The sequence below is a fragment of the Prionailurus viverrinus genome, chromosome E3 (assembly GCF_022837055.1).
Source record: "Prionailurus viverrinus isolate Anna chromosome E3, UM_Priviv_1.0, whole genome shotgun sequence".
Taxonomy (NCBI): Eukaryota; Metazoa; Chordata; class Mammalia; order Carnivora; family Felidae; genus Prionailurus; species Prionailurus viverrinus.
The window spans coordinates 24,997,571-25,013,609 of NC_062576.1; the positions used below are offsets into that span (position 1 = coordinate 24,997,571).

The 16,039-nt window shown below is 41.4% G+C and overlaps 1 protein-coding gene across 1 annotated transcript in view; it reads right to left on the bottom strand.

Annotated features, from left to right (window-relative positions):
- LOC125154203 (phospholipid-transporting ATPase ABCA3-like) overlaps positions 1 to 16,039 on the bottom strand; it is a 304,058-nt gene that overhangs the window by 194,538 nt on the left and 93,481 nt on the right. The window contains exon 2 of the mRNA XM_047838052.1: positions 15,462 to 15,632. The gene's annotated coding sequence lies outside the window, so the exon portion shown is untranslated. The remainder of the gene's footprint in view (positions 1 to 15,461; positions 15,633 to 16,039) is intronic.

The window sequence follows — 16,039 nt, forward strand, 5'->3', positions numbered from 1 at the left end:
TCTCTGGCTAGCAGAGCTGTAGAATGGGCTCCATATCTGGCACAGCTTTTGGCTGGGGACTGAAATCAGGCAGAAGTACCCTCCTGCTCCCAGGCCAGATGTAGTACCAGCTCAGCTCTGCAGACAGGCACAGCCACAGCCACAGAGTGGAATCTCTGCTCCAATGCCAGTACAAGTAGGAATGTGGTCTGCCAAGATCTGGATGCTGCTTGCTTTAAGCACCACCTACCTTCTCTGTTCCTATGCGATCCACAATGGTAAAAGCCCCATAGATTCCTCAGTGATCCTTGGAAGGTGGCACCCAAGTGAGAATTCATTGGCATTAATGATTTGAGGTAAGTTTTTTGGGGGGTGTCTCATTGCCTTTTCAATTAGGTTTTGTTTTAGTTTAGGAAATTTTCCTGAAAATTTTTAGTATTTATTCTATTATGTGACATTTTTTCTTTGTGGACTACTTTTATGATTGTGCTGTATTAATCATACAATTCAATCATTAATTCATTCAAATGTGCACTGTCTCTCAAGTGCTTGTTTATATTTTTGTTTGGTGTTTTCCTCTTTTTCTCCATTCCAATCCCCATTTCCCTTGAACTTCCTACACTATTTGTTCCTGATACCTAATTATTTCTGACATGTTTACTTTTTAAAAATATTTTATTTATTTTTGAGAGAGAGAGGGAGCATGAGCAGGGGAAGGGCAGACAGAGAGGGAGACACAGACTCCGAAGCAGACTCCAGGCTCTGAGCTGTCAGCACAGAGCCTGTTGTGGGGCTTGAACCTGTGAACCATGAGAACATGCCCTAGCTGAAGTTGGACACTTAACCAACTGAGGCACTCAGGCACCCCTGAAATGTTTACTTAAAAAAAAGATGTCAGTTGTCTTTCCATATCTCTTTGTTGTCTAGTCATCTAATTTCTTAGCCCTTCCTAATGTGATTTAATATTTTCTTTCATGGAACCATTTACTCTAAATATTTCTCATTCCTCTGGTAGGCCCATTATAGATGTGAATATTCCAGTGGTGCCTGGTGGCTCAGTTGGTTGAGTATCTGACTTTGGCTCAGGTCATGATCTCATGGATTGTGAGTTCGATCCCCAAGTTTGGCTCTGTGCTGACAGCTCAGAGTCTGGAGCCTGCTTTGGATCTTGTGTCTCCCTCTCTCTCTGCCCCTCCCCCACTCACAATCTGTCTCTGTCTCTGTCTCTCAAAAATGAATAAATGTTTAAAAATTTTTTAAAAAAGAAGTGGATATTCCAGCTGCCTTTGCTTGTAATATTTATTCCAACTTTTTAAAAGTCAATATTTATATAAGGGTTCCATGTCAGTTTCTTTTGGATTATATCATATTTGAATAGCTTTTTGTTCAAAATAATGCGAGGAACAACAGGGCAACAGCCACCTTACAAGTGCCTCAAACAAGAAAGTGCCTCAAACCCATATTCCCATTAAAGTTCTTGTGTCCACATCCTTGGGGATAGGTCTTGTGTCAGTGTTTAGTGTTCCTCCTTCAAGTAGAGCAAGTTTCTAGGACAGCACACAGTAAGGTTTTCTGGTGGCAGCTTTTCTTTGTGGTGATTTAGGGACCACATCAAATAGACCTCTGATACAAGTACTACTCAGAAACATTTACCAAATGAATGCATAAGTGAAAATTGAACTTCTTAATGGACTATGAAGTCCTGACACACAGTGGAAACTTCTGTGATATTTTGTACAGCATAGCGGGGTGAAAACTAAGGTGAAAAATCAGAATTATTAAGTCTTTCTAGGTCCATGCTTTATATTTAGGAAAGAGAAATAAAGGGTAGAAAAAAATAGTTGCTTTCTCTGGTATTGTACCATATAGTCAGAGAGATGTTTATTGAATTTAGCTTGTAGAAGCATGCTACTCTTGAAAGGAGAGAAAGGCTTACTGATTTTTATTTGAATCTCAATTCCATATCCTGGCTCTTACAGAAAGAGACAAGAGTTACATTATTAGTGCAAGGAAAAAACCTTAAAAGATCTTATAGACTGAACTGTATCTTCCCAAATTCATATGCTGAAGTCCTAACCCCGAATGTGATTGTATTTGGACAAAGGGCCTTTATGGAGGTAATTAATACTAATAGAGATTATAAGAATGGGGCCTCAATCCACTCTTAACTAGTGTCCTTATTAGAAGTGGAAGAGACACCAGAGTTAAGGTGCACACAGAGCTAAGGCTGGATGAGGACAAAGGAAGAAGGCAGCCATCAGCAGCCAAAGAAAGAGGCCTCAGAGGAAACCAGACTTGCTAAAACCTTGATATTGGACTTCTAGCCAGAGAACTATGAAAAAATAAATTTCTGTAGTTTAAGTCACACAGTGTATGGTATTTTATTATAGCAGCCCTAGCAGACTTAGATTATATGTGCAAATGATTGACAATTATGCTAAAATATATGATTTTACATATATAAATATATGGACAGCCTATTCTACAACAGACCTACTAGTTAATATACAGAAGGTTGGTGAGTACTATTGACCTTTGAACAATGTGAGGATTAGTGTATAACTTTCAACTCCCCCCAAATTTTACTACTAATAGCCTACTGTTTTTTTCCAGTATATGAAATTTATTGTCAAATTGGTTTCCAGACAACACCCAGTGCTCATCCCAAAAGGTGCCTTCCTCAATACCCATCACCCACCCTCCTCTCCCTCCCACCCCCCATCAATCCTCAGTTCGTTCTCAGTTTTTAAGAGTCTCTTATGCTTTGGCTCTCTCCCAATCTAACCTCTTTTTTTTTCCCTTCACCTCCCCCATGGTTTTCTGTTAAGTTTCTCAGGATCCACATAAGAGTGAAAACATATGGTATCTGTCTTTCTCTGTATGGCTTATTTCACTTAGCATCACACTCTCCTGTTCCATCCACGTTGCTACAAAGGGCCATATTTCATTCTTTCTCATTGCCACGTAGTACTCCGTTGTGTATATAAACCACAATTTCTTTATCCATTCATCAGTTGATGGACATTTAGGCTCTTTCCATAATTTGGCTATTGTTGAGAGTGTTGCTGTAAACATTGGGGTACAAGTGCCCCTATGCATCAGTACTCCTGTATCCGTTGGGTAAATTCCTACCAGTGCTACTGCTGGGTCATAGGGTAGGTCTATTTTTAATTTTTTGAGGAACCTACACACTGTTTTCCAGAGTGGCTGCACCAGTTTGCATTCCCACCAACAGTGCAATAGGATTCCCATTTCTCCACATCCTCTCCAGCATCTATAGTCTCCTGATTTGTTCATTTTGGCCACTCTGACTGGCGTGAGGTGATATCTGAGTGTGGTTTTGATTTGTATTTCCCTGATGAGGAGCGACGTTGAGCATCTTTTCATGTGCCTGTTGGCCATCCGGATGTCTTCTTTAGAGAAGTGTCTATTCATGTTTTCTGCCCATTTCTTCACTGGGTTATTTGTTTTTCGGATATGGAGTTTGGTGAGCTCTTTATAGATTTTGGATACTAGGCCTTTGTCCGATATGTCATTTGCAAATATCTTTTCCCATTCCGTTGGTTGCCTTTTAGTTTTGTTGATTGTTTCCTTTGCAGTGCAGAAGTTTTTTACCTTCACTAGGTCCCAGTAGTTCATTTTTGCTTTTAATTTCCGTGCCTTTGGGGATGTGTCAAGTAAGAAATTGCTATGGCCGAGGTCAGAGAGGTCATTTCCTGCTTTCTCCTCTAGGGTTTTGATGGTTTCCTGTCTCACAGTCAGGACCTTTATCCATTTTGAGTTTATTTCTGTGAATGGTGTGAGAAAGTGGTCTAGTTTCAACCTTCTGCATGTTGCTGTCCAGTTCTCCCAGCACCATTTGTTAAAGAGACTGTCTTTTTTCCATTGGATGTTCTTTCCTGCTTTGTCAAAGATGAGTTGGCCATACGTTTGTGGGTCTAGTTCTGGGGTTTCTATTCTATTCCATTGGTCTATGTGTCTGTTTTTGTGCCCATACCATGCTGTCTTGATGATGACAGCTTTGTAGCAGAGGCTAAAGTCTGGGGTTGTGATGCCTCCTGCTTTGGTCTTCTTCAAAATTACTTTGGCTATTCGGGGCCTTTTGTGGTTCCATATGAATTTTAGGATTGCTTGTTCTAGTTTTGAGAAGAATGCTGGTGCAATTTTGATTGGGATTGTATTGAATGTGTAGATAGCTTTGGGTAGTATTGACATTTTAACAATATTTATTCTCCCAATCCATGAGCATGGAATGTTTTTCCATTTCTTTATATATTCTTCAATTTACTTCCTAAGCTTTCTATAGTTTTCAGCATACAGATTCTGTACATTTTGGTTAGATTTATCCCTAGGTATTTTATGCTTCTTGGTGCAATTGTGAATGGGATCAGTTTCTTTATTTGTCTTTCTGTTGCTTCATTATTAGTGTATAAGAATGCGACTGATTTCTGTACATTGATTTTGTATCCTGCAACTCTGTTGAATTCATGTATCAGTTCTAGCAGACTTTCAGTGGAGTCTATCGGATTTTCCATGTATAATATCATGTCATCTGCAAAAAGTGAAAGCTTGACTTCATCTTTGCCAATTTTGATGCTTTGATTTCCTTTTGTTGTCTGATTGCTGATGCTAGCACGTCCAACACTATGTTAAACAACAGCGGTGAGAGTGGACATCCCTGTCGTGTTCCTGATCTCAGGGAAAAAGCTCTCAGTTTTTCCCCATTGAGGATGATGTTAGCTGTGGGCTTTTCATAAATGGCTTTTATGATGTTTAAGTATGTTCCTTCTATCCCGACGTTCTGAAGGGTTTTTATTAAGAAAGGGTGCTGAGCTTTGTCAAATGCCTTTTCTGCATCGATTGACAGGATCATATGGTTCTTATCTTTTCTTTTATTAATTTGATGTATCACGTTGATTGATTTGCGAATGCTGAACCAACCCTGCAACCCAGGAATGAATCCCATTTGATCGTGGTGAATAATTCTTTTTATAAGCTGTTGAATTCGATTTGCTAGTATCTTATTGAGAATTTTTGCATCCATATTCATCAGGGATATTGGCCTGTAGTTCTCTTTTTTTACTGGGTCTCTGTCTGGTTTAGGAATCAAAGTAATACTGGCTTCATAGAATGAGTCTGGAAGTTTTCCTTCCCTTTCTGTTTTTTTGGAATAGCTTGAGAAGGATAGGTATTATCTCTGCTTTCAACGTCTGGTAGAACTCCCCTGGGAAGCCATCTGGGCCTGGACTCATTTGTTGGGAGATTTTTGATAACTGATTCAATTTCTTCGCTGGTTATGGGTCTGTTCAAGCTTTCTATTTCCTCCTGATTGAGTTTGGGAAGTGTGTGGGTGTTTAGGAATTTGTCCATTTCTTCCAGGTTGTCCAGTTTGTTGGCATGTAATTTTTTTTAGTATTCCCTGATAATTGCTTGTATCTCTGAGGGATTGGTTGTACTAATTCCATTATCATTCCTGATTTTATCTATTTGGGTCATCTCCCTTTGCTTTTTGAGAAGCCTGGCTAGAGGTTTATCAATTTTGTTTATTTTTTCAAAAAACCAACTCTTGGTTTCGTTGATCTGCTCTACAGTTTTTTTAGATTCTACATTGTTTATTTCTGCTCTGATCTTTATTATTTCTCTTCTTCTGCTGGGTTTAGGCTGCCTTTGCTGCTCTGCTTCTGTTTCCTTTAGGTGTGCTGTTAGATTTTGTATTTGGGATTTTTCTTGTTTCTTGAGATAGGCCTGGATTGCAATGTACTTTCCTCTCAGGACTGCCTTTGCTGCATCCCAAAGCATTTGGATTGTTGTATTTTCATTTTCGTTTGTTTCCATATATTTTTTAATTTCTTCTCTAATTGCCTGGTTGACCATTGGTTCTTTAGTAGGGTGTTCTTTAACCTGCATGCTTTTGGTGGTTTTCCAGACTTTTTCCTGTGGGTGACTTCAAGTTTCACAGCATTGTGGTCCTAAAGTATGCATGGTATGATCTGAATTCTTGTATACTTATGAAGGGCTGTTTTGTGACCCAGTATGTGATCTATCTTGGAGAATGTCCATGTACACTCGAAAAGAAAGTATATTCTGTTGCTTTGGGATGCAGAGTTCTAAATATATCTGTCAAGTCCATCTGATCCAATGTCTCATTCAGGGCCCTTGTTTCTTTATTGACCGTGTGTCTAGATGATCTGTCCATTTCTGTAAGTGGAGTGTTAAAGTCCCCTGCAATTACCACATTCTTCTCAATAAGGTTGCTTATGTTTATGAGTAATTGTTTTATATATTTGGGGGCTTTCGTATTCGGGGCATAGACATTTATAATTGTTAGCTCTTCCTGATGGATAGACCCTGTAATTATTTTATAATGCCCTTCTTCATCTCTTGTTACAGCCTTTATTTTTTTTTTTATTTTTTTTTTCTGAAATTTATTGACAAATTGGTTTCCATACAACACCCGGTGCTCATCCCAAAAGGTGCCCTCCTCAATTCCCATCACCCACCCTCTCCTCCCTCCCACCCCCCATCAACCCTCAGTTTGTTCTCAGTTTTTAACAGTCTCTTATGCTTTGTCTCTCTCCCATTCTAACCTCTTTTTTTTTTTCCTTCCCCTCCCCCATGGGTTCCTGTTAAGTTTCTCAGGATCCACATAAGAGTGAAACCATATGGTATCTGTCTTTCTCTGTATGGCTTATTTCACTTAGCATCACACTCTCCAGTTCCATCCACGTTGCTACAAAAGGCCATATTTCATTTTTTCTCATTGCCACGTAATATTCCATTGTGTATATAAACCACAATTTCTTTATCCATTCATCAGTTGATGGACATTTAGGCTCTTTCCATAATTTGGCTATTGTTGAGAGTGCTGCTATGAACATTGGGGTACAAGTGGCCCTATGCATCAGTGCTCCTGTATCCCTTGGATAAATTCCTAGCAGTGCTATTGCTGGGTCATAGGGTAGGTCTATTTTTAATTTTCTGAGGAACCTCCACACTGCTTTCCAGAGCGGCTGCACCAATTTGCATTCCCACCAACAGTGCAAGAGTGTTCCCGTTTCTCCACATCCTCTCCAGCATCTATAGTCTCCTGATTTGTTCATTTTGGCCACTCTGACTGGCGTGAGGTGATACCTGAGTGTGGTTTTGATTTGTATTTCCCTGGTAAGGAGCGACGCTGAACATCTTTTCATGTGCCTGTTGGCCATCCGGATGTCTTCTTTAGAGAAGTGTCTATTCATGTTTTCTGCCCATTTCTTCACTGGGTTATTTGTTTTTTGGGTGTGGAGTTTGGTGAGCTCTTTATAGATTTTGGATACTAGCCCTTTGTCCGATATGTCATTTGCAAATATCTTCTCCCATTCTGTTGGTTGCCTTTTAGTTTTGTTGGTTGTTTCCTTTGCTGTGCAGAAGCTTTTTATCTTCATAAGGTCCCAGTAATTCACTTTTGCTTTTAATTCCTTTGCCTTTGGGGATGTGTCGAGTAAGAGATTGCTACGGCTGAGGTCAGAGAGGTCTTTTCCTGCTTTCTCCTCTAAGGTTTTGATGGTTTCCTGTCTCACATTTAGGTCCTTTATCCATTTTGAGTTTATTTTTGTGAATGGTGTGAGAAAGTGGTCTAGTTTCAACCTTCTGCATGTTGCTGTCCAGTTCTCCCAGCACCATTTGTTAAAGAGGCTGTCTTTTTTCCATTGGATGTTCTTTCCTGCTTTGTCAAAGATGAGTTGGCCATACGTTTGTGGGTCTAGTTCTGGGGTTTCTATTCTATTCCATTGGTCTATGTGTCTGTTTTGGTGCCAATACCATGCTGTCTTGATGATGACAGCTTTGTAGTAGAGGCTAAAGTCTGGGATTGTGATGCCTCCTGCTTTGGTCTTCTTCTTCAAAATTACTTTGGCTATTCGGGGCCTTTTGTGGTTCCATATGAATTTTAGGATTGCTTGTTCTAGTTTTGAGAAGAATGCTGGTGCAATTTTGATTGGGATTGCATTGAATGTGTAGATAGCTTTGGGTAGTATTGACATTTTGACAATATTTATTTTTCCAATCCATGAGCAGGGAATGTCTTTCCATTTCTTTAAATCTTCTTCAATTTCCTTCATAAGCTTTCTATAGTTTTCAGCATACAGATCCTTTACATCTTTGGTTAGATTTATTCCTAGGTATTTTATGCTTCTTGGTGCAATTGTGAATGGGATCAGTTTCTTTATTTGTCTTTCTGTTGCTTCATTGTTAGTGTATAAGAATGCAACTGATTTCTGTACATTGATTTTGTATCCTGCAACTTTGCTGAATTCCTGTATCAGTTCTAGCAGACTTTTGGTGGAGTCTATCGGATTTTCCATGTATAGTATCATGTCATCTGCAAAAAGCGAAAGCTTGACTTCATCTTTGCCAAGTTTGATGCCTTTGATTTCCTTTTGTTGTCTGATTGCTGAGGCTAGAACTTCCAGCACTATGTTAAACAGCAGCGGTGAGTGGGCATCCTTGTCGTGTTCCTGATCTCAGGGAAAAAGCTTTCAGTTTTTCCCCGTTGAGGATGATGTTAGCTGTGGGCTTTTCATAAATGGCTTTTATGATCTTTAAGTATGTTCCTTCTATCCTGACTTTCTCAAGGGTTTTTATTAAGAAAGGGTGCTGGATTTTGTCGAAGGCCTTTTCTGCATCGATTGACAGGATCATATGGTTCTTCTCTCTTTTTTTGTTAATGTGATGTATCACGTTGATTGATTTGCGAATGTTGAACCAGCCCTGCATCCCAGGAATGAATCCCACTTGATCATGGTGAATAATTCTTTTTATATGCAGTTGAATTCGATTTGCTAGTATCTTATTGAGAATTTTTGCATCCATATTCATCAGGGATATTGGCCTGTAGTTCTCTTTTTTTACTGGGTCTCTGTCTGGTTTAGGAATCAAAGTAATACTGGCTTCATAGAATGAGTCTGGAAGTTTTCCTTCCCTTTCTATTTCTTGGAATAGCTTGAGAAGGATAGGTATTATCTCTGCTTTAAACGTCTGGTAGAACTCCCCTGGGAAGCCATCTGGTCCTGGACTCTTATTTGTTGGGAGATTTTTGATAACCGATTCAATTTCTTCGCTGGTTATGGGTCTATTCAAGCTTTCTATTTCCTCCTGATTGAGTTTTGGAAGCGTGTGGGTGTTCAGGAATTTGTCCATTTCTTCCAGGTTGTCCAATTTGTTGGAATATAAGTTTTCATAGTATTCCCTGATAATTGTTTGTATCTCTGAGGGATTGGTTGTAATAATTCCATTTTCATTCATGATTTTATCTATTTGGGTCATCTCCCTTTTCTTTTTGAGAAGCCTGGCTAGAGGTTTGTCAATTTTGTTTATTTTTTCAAAAAACCAACTCTTGGTTTCGTTGATCTGCTCTACAGTTTTTTTAGATTCTACATTGTTCATGTCTGCTCTGATCTTTATTATTTCTCTTCTTCTGCTGGGCTTAGGCTGCCTTTGCTGTTCTGCTTCTAGTTCCTTTAGGTGTGCTGTTAGATTTTGTATTTGGGATTTTTCTTGTTTCTTGAGATAGGCCTGGATTGCAATGTATTTTCCTCTCAGGACTGCCTTTGCTGCGTCCCAAAGCGTTTGGATTGTTGTATTTTCATTTTCGTTTGTTTCCATATATTTTTTAATTTCTTCTCTAATTGCCTGGTTGACCCACTCATTCGTTAGTAGGGTGTTCTTTAACCTCCATGCTTTTGGAAGTTTTCCAGACTTTTTTCTGTGGTTGATTTCAAGCTTCATAGCATTGTGGTCTGAAAGTAAGCATGGTATAATTTCAATTCTTGTAAACTTATGAAGGGCTGTTTTGTGACCCAGTATATGATCTATCTTGGAGAATGTTCCATGTGCACTTGAGAAGAAAGTATATTCTGTTGCTTTGGGATGCAGAGTTCTAAATATATCTGTCAAGTCCATCTGATCCAATGTGTCATTCAGGGCCCTTGTTTCTTTATTGACCGTGTGTCTAGATGATCTATCCATTTCTGTAAGTGGGGTGTTAAAGTCCCCTGCAATTACCACATTCTTATCGATAAGGTTGCTTATGTTTATGAGTAATTGTTTTATATATTTGGGGGCTCCGGTATTCGGCGCATAGACATTTATAATTGTTAGCTCTTCCTGATGGATAGACCCTGTAACTATTATATAATGTCCTTCTTCATCTCTTGTTACAGCCTTTAATTTAAAGTCTAGTTTGTCTGATATAAGTATGGCTACTCCAGCTTTCTTTTGGCTTCCAGTCGCATGATAAATAGTTCTCCATCCCCTCACTCTCAATCTAAAGGTGTCCTCAGGTCTAAAATGAGTCTCTTGTAGACAGCAAATAGATGGGTCTTGTTTTCTTATCCATTCTGATACCCTATGTCTTTTGGTTGGCGCATTTAATCCATTTACATTCAGTGTTATTATAGAAAGATACGGGTTTAGAGTCATTGTGATGTCTGTATGTTTTATGCTTATAGTGATGTCTCTGGGACTTTGTCTCACAGGGTCCCCCTTAGGATCTCTTGTAGGGCTGGTTTAGTGGTGACAAATTCCTTCAGTTTTTGTTTGTTTGGGAAGACCTTTATCTCTCCTTCTATTCTAAATGACAGACTTGCTGGATAAAGGATTCTTGGCTGCATATTTTTTCTGTCTAGCACCCTGAAAATCTCGTGCCAATTCTTTCTGGCCTGCCAAGTTTCAAAAGAGAGATCAGTCACGAGTCTTATAGGTCTCCCTTTATATGTGAGGGCACGTTTACCCCTTGCTGCTTTCAGAATTTTCTCTTTATCCTTGTATTTTGTCAGTTTCACTATGATATGTCGTGCAGAAGATCGATTCAAGTTACGTCTGAAGGGAGTTCTCTGTGCCTCTTGGATTTCAATGCCTTTTTCCTTCCCCAGTTCAGGGAAGTTCTCAGCTATTATTTCTTCAAGTACCCCTTCAGCACCTTTCCCTCTCTCTTCCTCCTCTGGGATACCAATTATGCGTATATTATTTCTTTTTAGTGTATCACTTAGTTCTCTAATTTTCCCCTCATACTCCTGGATTTTTTTATCTCTCTTTTTCTCAGCTTCCTCTTTTTCCATAACTTTATCTTCTAGTTCACCTATTCTTTCTTCTGCCTCTTCAAGCCGGGCTGTGGTGGTTTCCATTTTGTTATGCATTTCATTTAAAGCGTTTTTCAGCTCCTCGTGACTGTTCCTTAGTCCCTTGATCTCTGTAGCAAGAGATTCTCTGCTGTCCTGTATACTGTTTTCAAGCCCAGCGATTAATTTTATGACTATTATTCTAAATTCACTTTCTGTTATATTATTTAAATCCTTTTTGATCAGCTCATTAGCTGTTGTTATTTCCTGGAGATTCTTCTGAGGGGAGTTCTTCCGCTTGGTCATTTTGGATAGTCCCTGGCGTGGTGAGGACCTGCAGGGCACTTCCCCTGTGCTGTGGTGTATAACTGGAGTTGGTGGGCGGGGCCGCAGTCAGACCTGATGTCTGCCCCCAGCCCACCGCTGGGGCCACAGTCAGACTGGTGTGTGCCTTCTCTTCCCCTCTCCTAGGGGTGGGATTCACTGTGAGGTGGTGTGGCTCGTCTGGGCTACTTGCACCCTGCCAGGCTTGTGATGCTGGGGATCTGGCGTATTAGCTGGGGTGGGTAGGCAAGGTGCTCGGGGGCAGGAGGGGCAGGCTTAGATCGCTTCTCCTTAGGTGATCCACTTCAGGAGGGGCCCTGTGGCAGCGGGAGGGAGTCAGATCCGCTGCCGGAGGTTTGGCTCCGCCGAAGCGCAGAGTTGGGTGTTTGCGCGGAGTGAGCAAGTTCCCTGGCAGGAACCGGTTCCCTTTGGGATTTCGGCTGGGGGATGGGCAGGGGAAATGGCGCTGGCGAGCGCCTTTGTTCCCCACCAAACTGAGCTCTGTTGTCAGGGGGCTCAGCAGCTCTCCCTCCCTTTGTCCTCCAGCCTTCCCGCTTTCTGAGCAGAGCTGTTAATTTATGACCTCCCAGACGCTAAGTCGCGCTTGCTGTCGGAACACAGCCCACCCGGCCCCTCCGCTTTTGCAAGCCAGACTCAGGGGCTCTGCTTGGCCTGCGAGCCGCCCCTCCGCCCCGGCTCCCTCCCGCCAGTCCGTGGAGCGCGCACCGCCTCGCCGCCCTTCCTACCCTCTTCCGTGGGCCTCTCGTCTGCATTTGGCTCCGGCGACTCCGTTCTGCTAATCCTCTGGTGGTTTTCTGGGTTATTTAGGCAGGTGTAGATGGAATCTAAGTGATCAGCAGGACGTGCGGTGAGCCCAGCGTCCTCCTAAGCCGCCATCTTGCCGCAATCCTTGTTACAGCCTTTAATTTAAAGTCTAGTTTGTCTGACATAAGTATGGCTACTCCAGCTTTCTTTTGACTTCCAGTGGCATGATAAATAGTTCTCCATCCCCTTGCTCTCACTCTGAAGGTGTTCTCAGGTCTAAAATGAGTCTCTTGTAGACAGCAAATAGATGGGTCTTGTTTTTTTATCCATTCTGATACCCTATGTCTTTTGGTTGGCGCATTTAGTCCATTTACATTCAGTGTTATTATAGAAAGATATGGGTTTAAAGTCATTGTGATGTCTGTAGGTTTTATGGTTGTAGCGATGTCTCTGGTACTTTCTCTCACAGGATCCCCCTTAGGATCTCTTGTAGGGCTGGTTTAGTGGTGACGAATTCCTTCAGTTTTTCTTTGTTTGGGAAGACCTTTATCTCTCCTTCTATTCTAAATGACAGACTTGCTGGATAAAGGATTCTTGGCTGCATATTTTTTCTGTTCATCACATTGAAGATTTCCTGCCATTCCTTTCTGGCCTGCCAACTTTTAGGAGATCAGTCATGAGTCTTATAGGTCTCCCTTTATATGTTAGAGCACGTTTATCCCTTGCTGCTTTCAGAATGTTCTCTTTATCCTTGTATTTTGCCAGTTTCACTATGATATGTCATGCAGAAGATTGATTCAAGTTACATCTGAAGGGAGTTCTCTGTGCCTCTTGGATTTCAATGTCTTTTTCCTTTCCTAGATCAGGGAAGTTCTCAGCTATTATTTCTTCAAGTACACTTTCATCACCTTTCCTTCTCTCTTCCTCCTCTGGAATACCAATTATGCATAGATTATTTCTCTTTAGTGCATCACTTAGTTTTCTAATTCTCCCCTCATACTCCTGGATTTTTTTATCTTTTTCTCAGCTTCCTCTTTTTCCATAATTTTATCTTGTAGTTCACCTATTCTCTCTTCTGCCTTTTCAATCCGAGCCGTGGTTGTCTCCATTTTATTTTGCAGCTTGTTTATACCATTATTTAGCTCCTCCTGACTATTCCTTAGTCCCTTGATCTCTGTAGCAATAGATTCTCTGCTGTCCTCTATACTGTTTTCAAGCCCAGCGATTAATTTTATTACTATTATTCTAAATTCACTTTCTGTTATACTGTTTAAATCCCTTTTGATCAGTTCTTTAGCTGTTGTTATTTCCTGGAGATTCTTTGGGGGTGAATTCTTCCGTTTCATCATTTTGGATAGTCCCAGGAGTAGTGCGGCCCTGCAGGGCACTTCCCCTGTGCTGTCTTGAATAACTGGAGTTGGTGGGTGGGGCCACAGTCAGACCTGATGTCTGCCCCCAGCCCACCACTGGGGCCACAGTCAGACTGGTGTGTGCCTTCTCTTCCCCTCTCCTAGGGGCAGGATTCACTGTGGGTTGGCGGCCCGTCTGGGCTACTTGCACACTGCCGGGCTTGTGGTGCTGGGGATCTGGTGTATTAGCTGAGGTAGATAGGCAAGGTGCATGGGGGCGGGAGGGGCAGGCTCAGCTCGCTTCTCCTTTGGTGATCTGCTTCGGGAAGGGCCCTGTGGCAGCGGGAGGGAGTCAGACCCGCCGCTGGAGGGGTGGATCCGCAGAAGCACAGCGTTGGGTGTTTTCGCGGTGCAATCAAGTTCCCTGGCAGGAACTGGTTCCCTTTGGGATTTTGGTTGAGGCATGGGTGAGGGATATGGCGCTGGCAAGCACCTTTGTTCCCCACCAAACTGAACTCTGTCGTCCCGGGGCTCAGCAACTCTCCCTCCCATTGTCCTCCAGCCCTCCCGTTCTCCAAGCAGAGCTGATAGCTTATAACCTTCCAGACGTTAAGTCCTGCTTGCTGTCAGAACACACTCCATCTGGCTCCTCCGCTTTTGCCAGCCAGATTCGGGGGCTCTGCTTGGCCAGCGGGCTGCCCCTCTGCCCTGGCTCCCTCCCACCAGTCCCTATACCGCACGCCGCTTCTCTGCCCTTCCTACCCTCTTCCGTGGGCCTCTCATCTGCACTTGGCTCCAGAGAGTCCATTCTGCTAGTCTTCTGGCAGTTTTCTGGGTTATTTAGGCAGGTGTAGGTGGAATCTGAGTGATCAGCAGGACGCGGTGAGCCCAGAGTCCTCCTACGCGGCCATCTTCCCCAGGTCCTCCACTAATAGACTACTGTTGACCAGAACCCTTACTGATAACATAGTAAATTAACATATGTTTTGTATGTTATATGTATTATATGTTGTATTATTACAATAAAGTAAGCTAGAGAAAAGAAAATGTTATTAAGAAAACTATAAGCAAGAAAAAATACACTTATAGTACTATACTGTACTTACTGAAAAGAAAATCCATGTATAAGTTGACCCATGCCATTCAAACCCATGTTGTTCAAGGGTCAACTGTACTTCTGTGTTTTTTTTGTGTGTGAAAAGTTCTTAACACAACTGGATACAATAGTTTTATAAGAACAAACATTCAAAAGGATCTCAATGTGGAGTATCAATAAATATCAATCACTCACAAGAAACAGTTATTGGAGACACACACCATATGGATGGTGAGAACAACTAATATGATTTAACACATGTCTAACAAAGTTAGCCTAGCCAACTTAATTTTCCTGGGAAAAATGCTGCAATATATTGTTTAAAATTCTCTAATTTATTCTCATCTGTATCAATCTTGACCTTAGCCTTCAGTATGTAAATACTGCTGCACTTGTTCTTGAGATGCTGAGGGCTGCCCAGGCACATGAATTTTCCCTTCACCATGATGGCCAGCCTGGTACAGAGGGCATCACATTCCTCCATACTAGCAAAACAAGACACCAGAATGATGTAAGGCTGAAAAGATCTCTATTGGAAGCTATCCTGTAGTTCAAATTTTCAGTATTTTGTGACTCTAAAATTGGAAGGTGCATTTCCCATCATTAATATCATGGGAAATGGAGATATTTTCAAGTTCAAGGTAGTTGAGGACTAAATTCTCAAATGGAACAGATCCTAAACTTTCTGCTTTCTCCTCTCAGTGAGAATTCTTGGCCATTCCACTCACTAGGATTCAGGAGGAGCTCATGCTTAGGCAAGTTCACTGTCCAATATTGCAAGCTCCAAATAATGCCCTCCCATAGCCCTGAAAACACTTCTAATCCTTAATCAAGCTTCCTGAAAAAACACACCTGTGAGAGGTAATGAGGATGACTTTGCCACTTTCACGTGTCTTTGTCACTGTGTTCCAAAGCAGATGCCGGGCCTCTGCGTCCATGCTAGTTGATGGCTCATCCAGGAAGATAGCCGAGGGCTTTCCGATTAGGGCAATGGCACTGCTGAGTCTACATTTGTTTCCTCCACTTCATGGTCAAGGAAGGAGACAGAAAGCAGAAGCAGAGATGGCTATACATTATAGTAACTTAATACATAAAACATCTACTTAATACATATCAACATTTACAGAAAATAATTTGCCTATTTCCAAAATGCTGAGTCAGGGAACAAGCAGAGATACTAAAAATACTGATTACATGTGGCTCAACCAAGGCTCCAGACCCAAAACCAGATGATTTGAAATGTAGAAGGGTAACTTTTACTTACAAAATCAATTTAGCCACATTATCAGTGAAATTTGTATTATTATTCTTGAGGTTCATTGGGATTCCTAGATATATAAACTACATAGTGGCCAGGCCAATGCAAAGAATCTTACGCTGTGTTTATTTGAGAGACAAAGAACTATATAGAGAGACAGGTAGAAAAATGG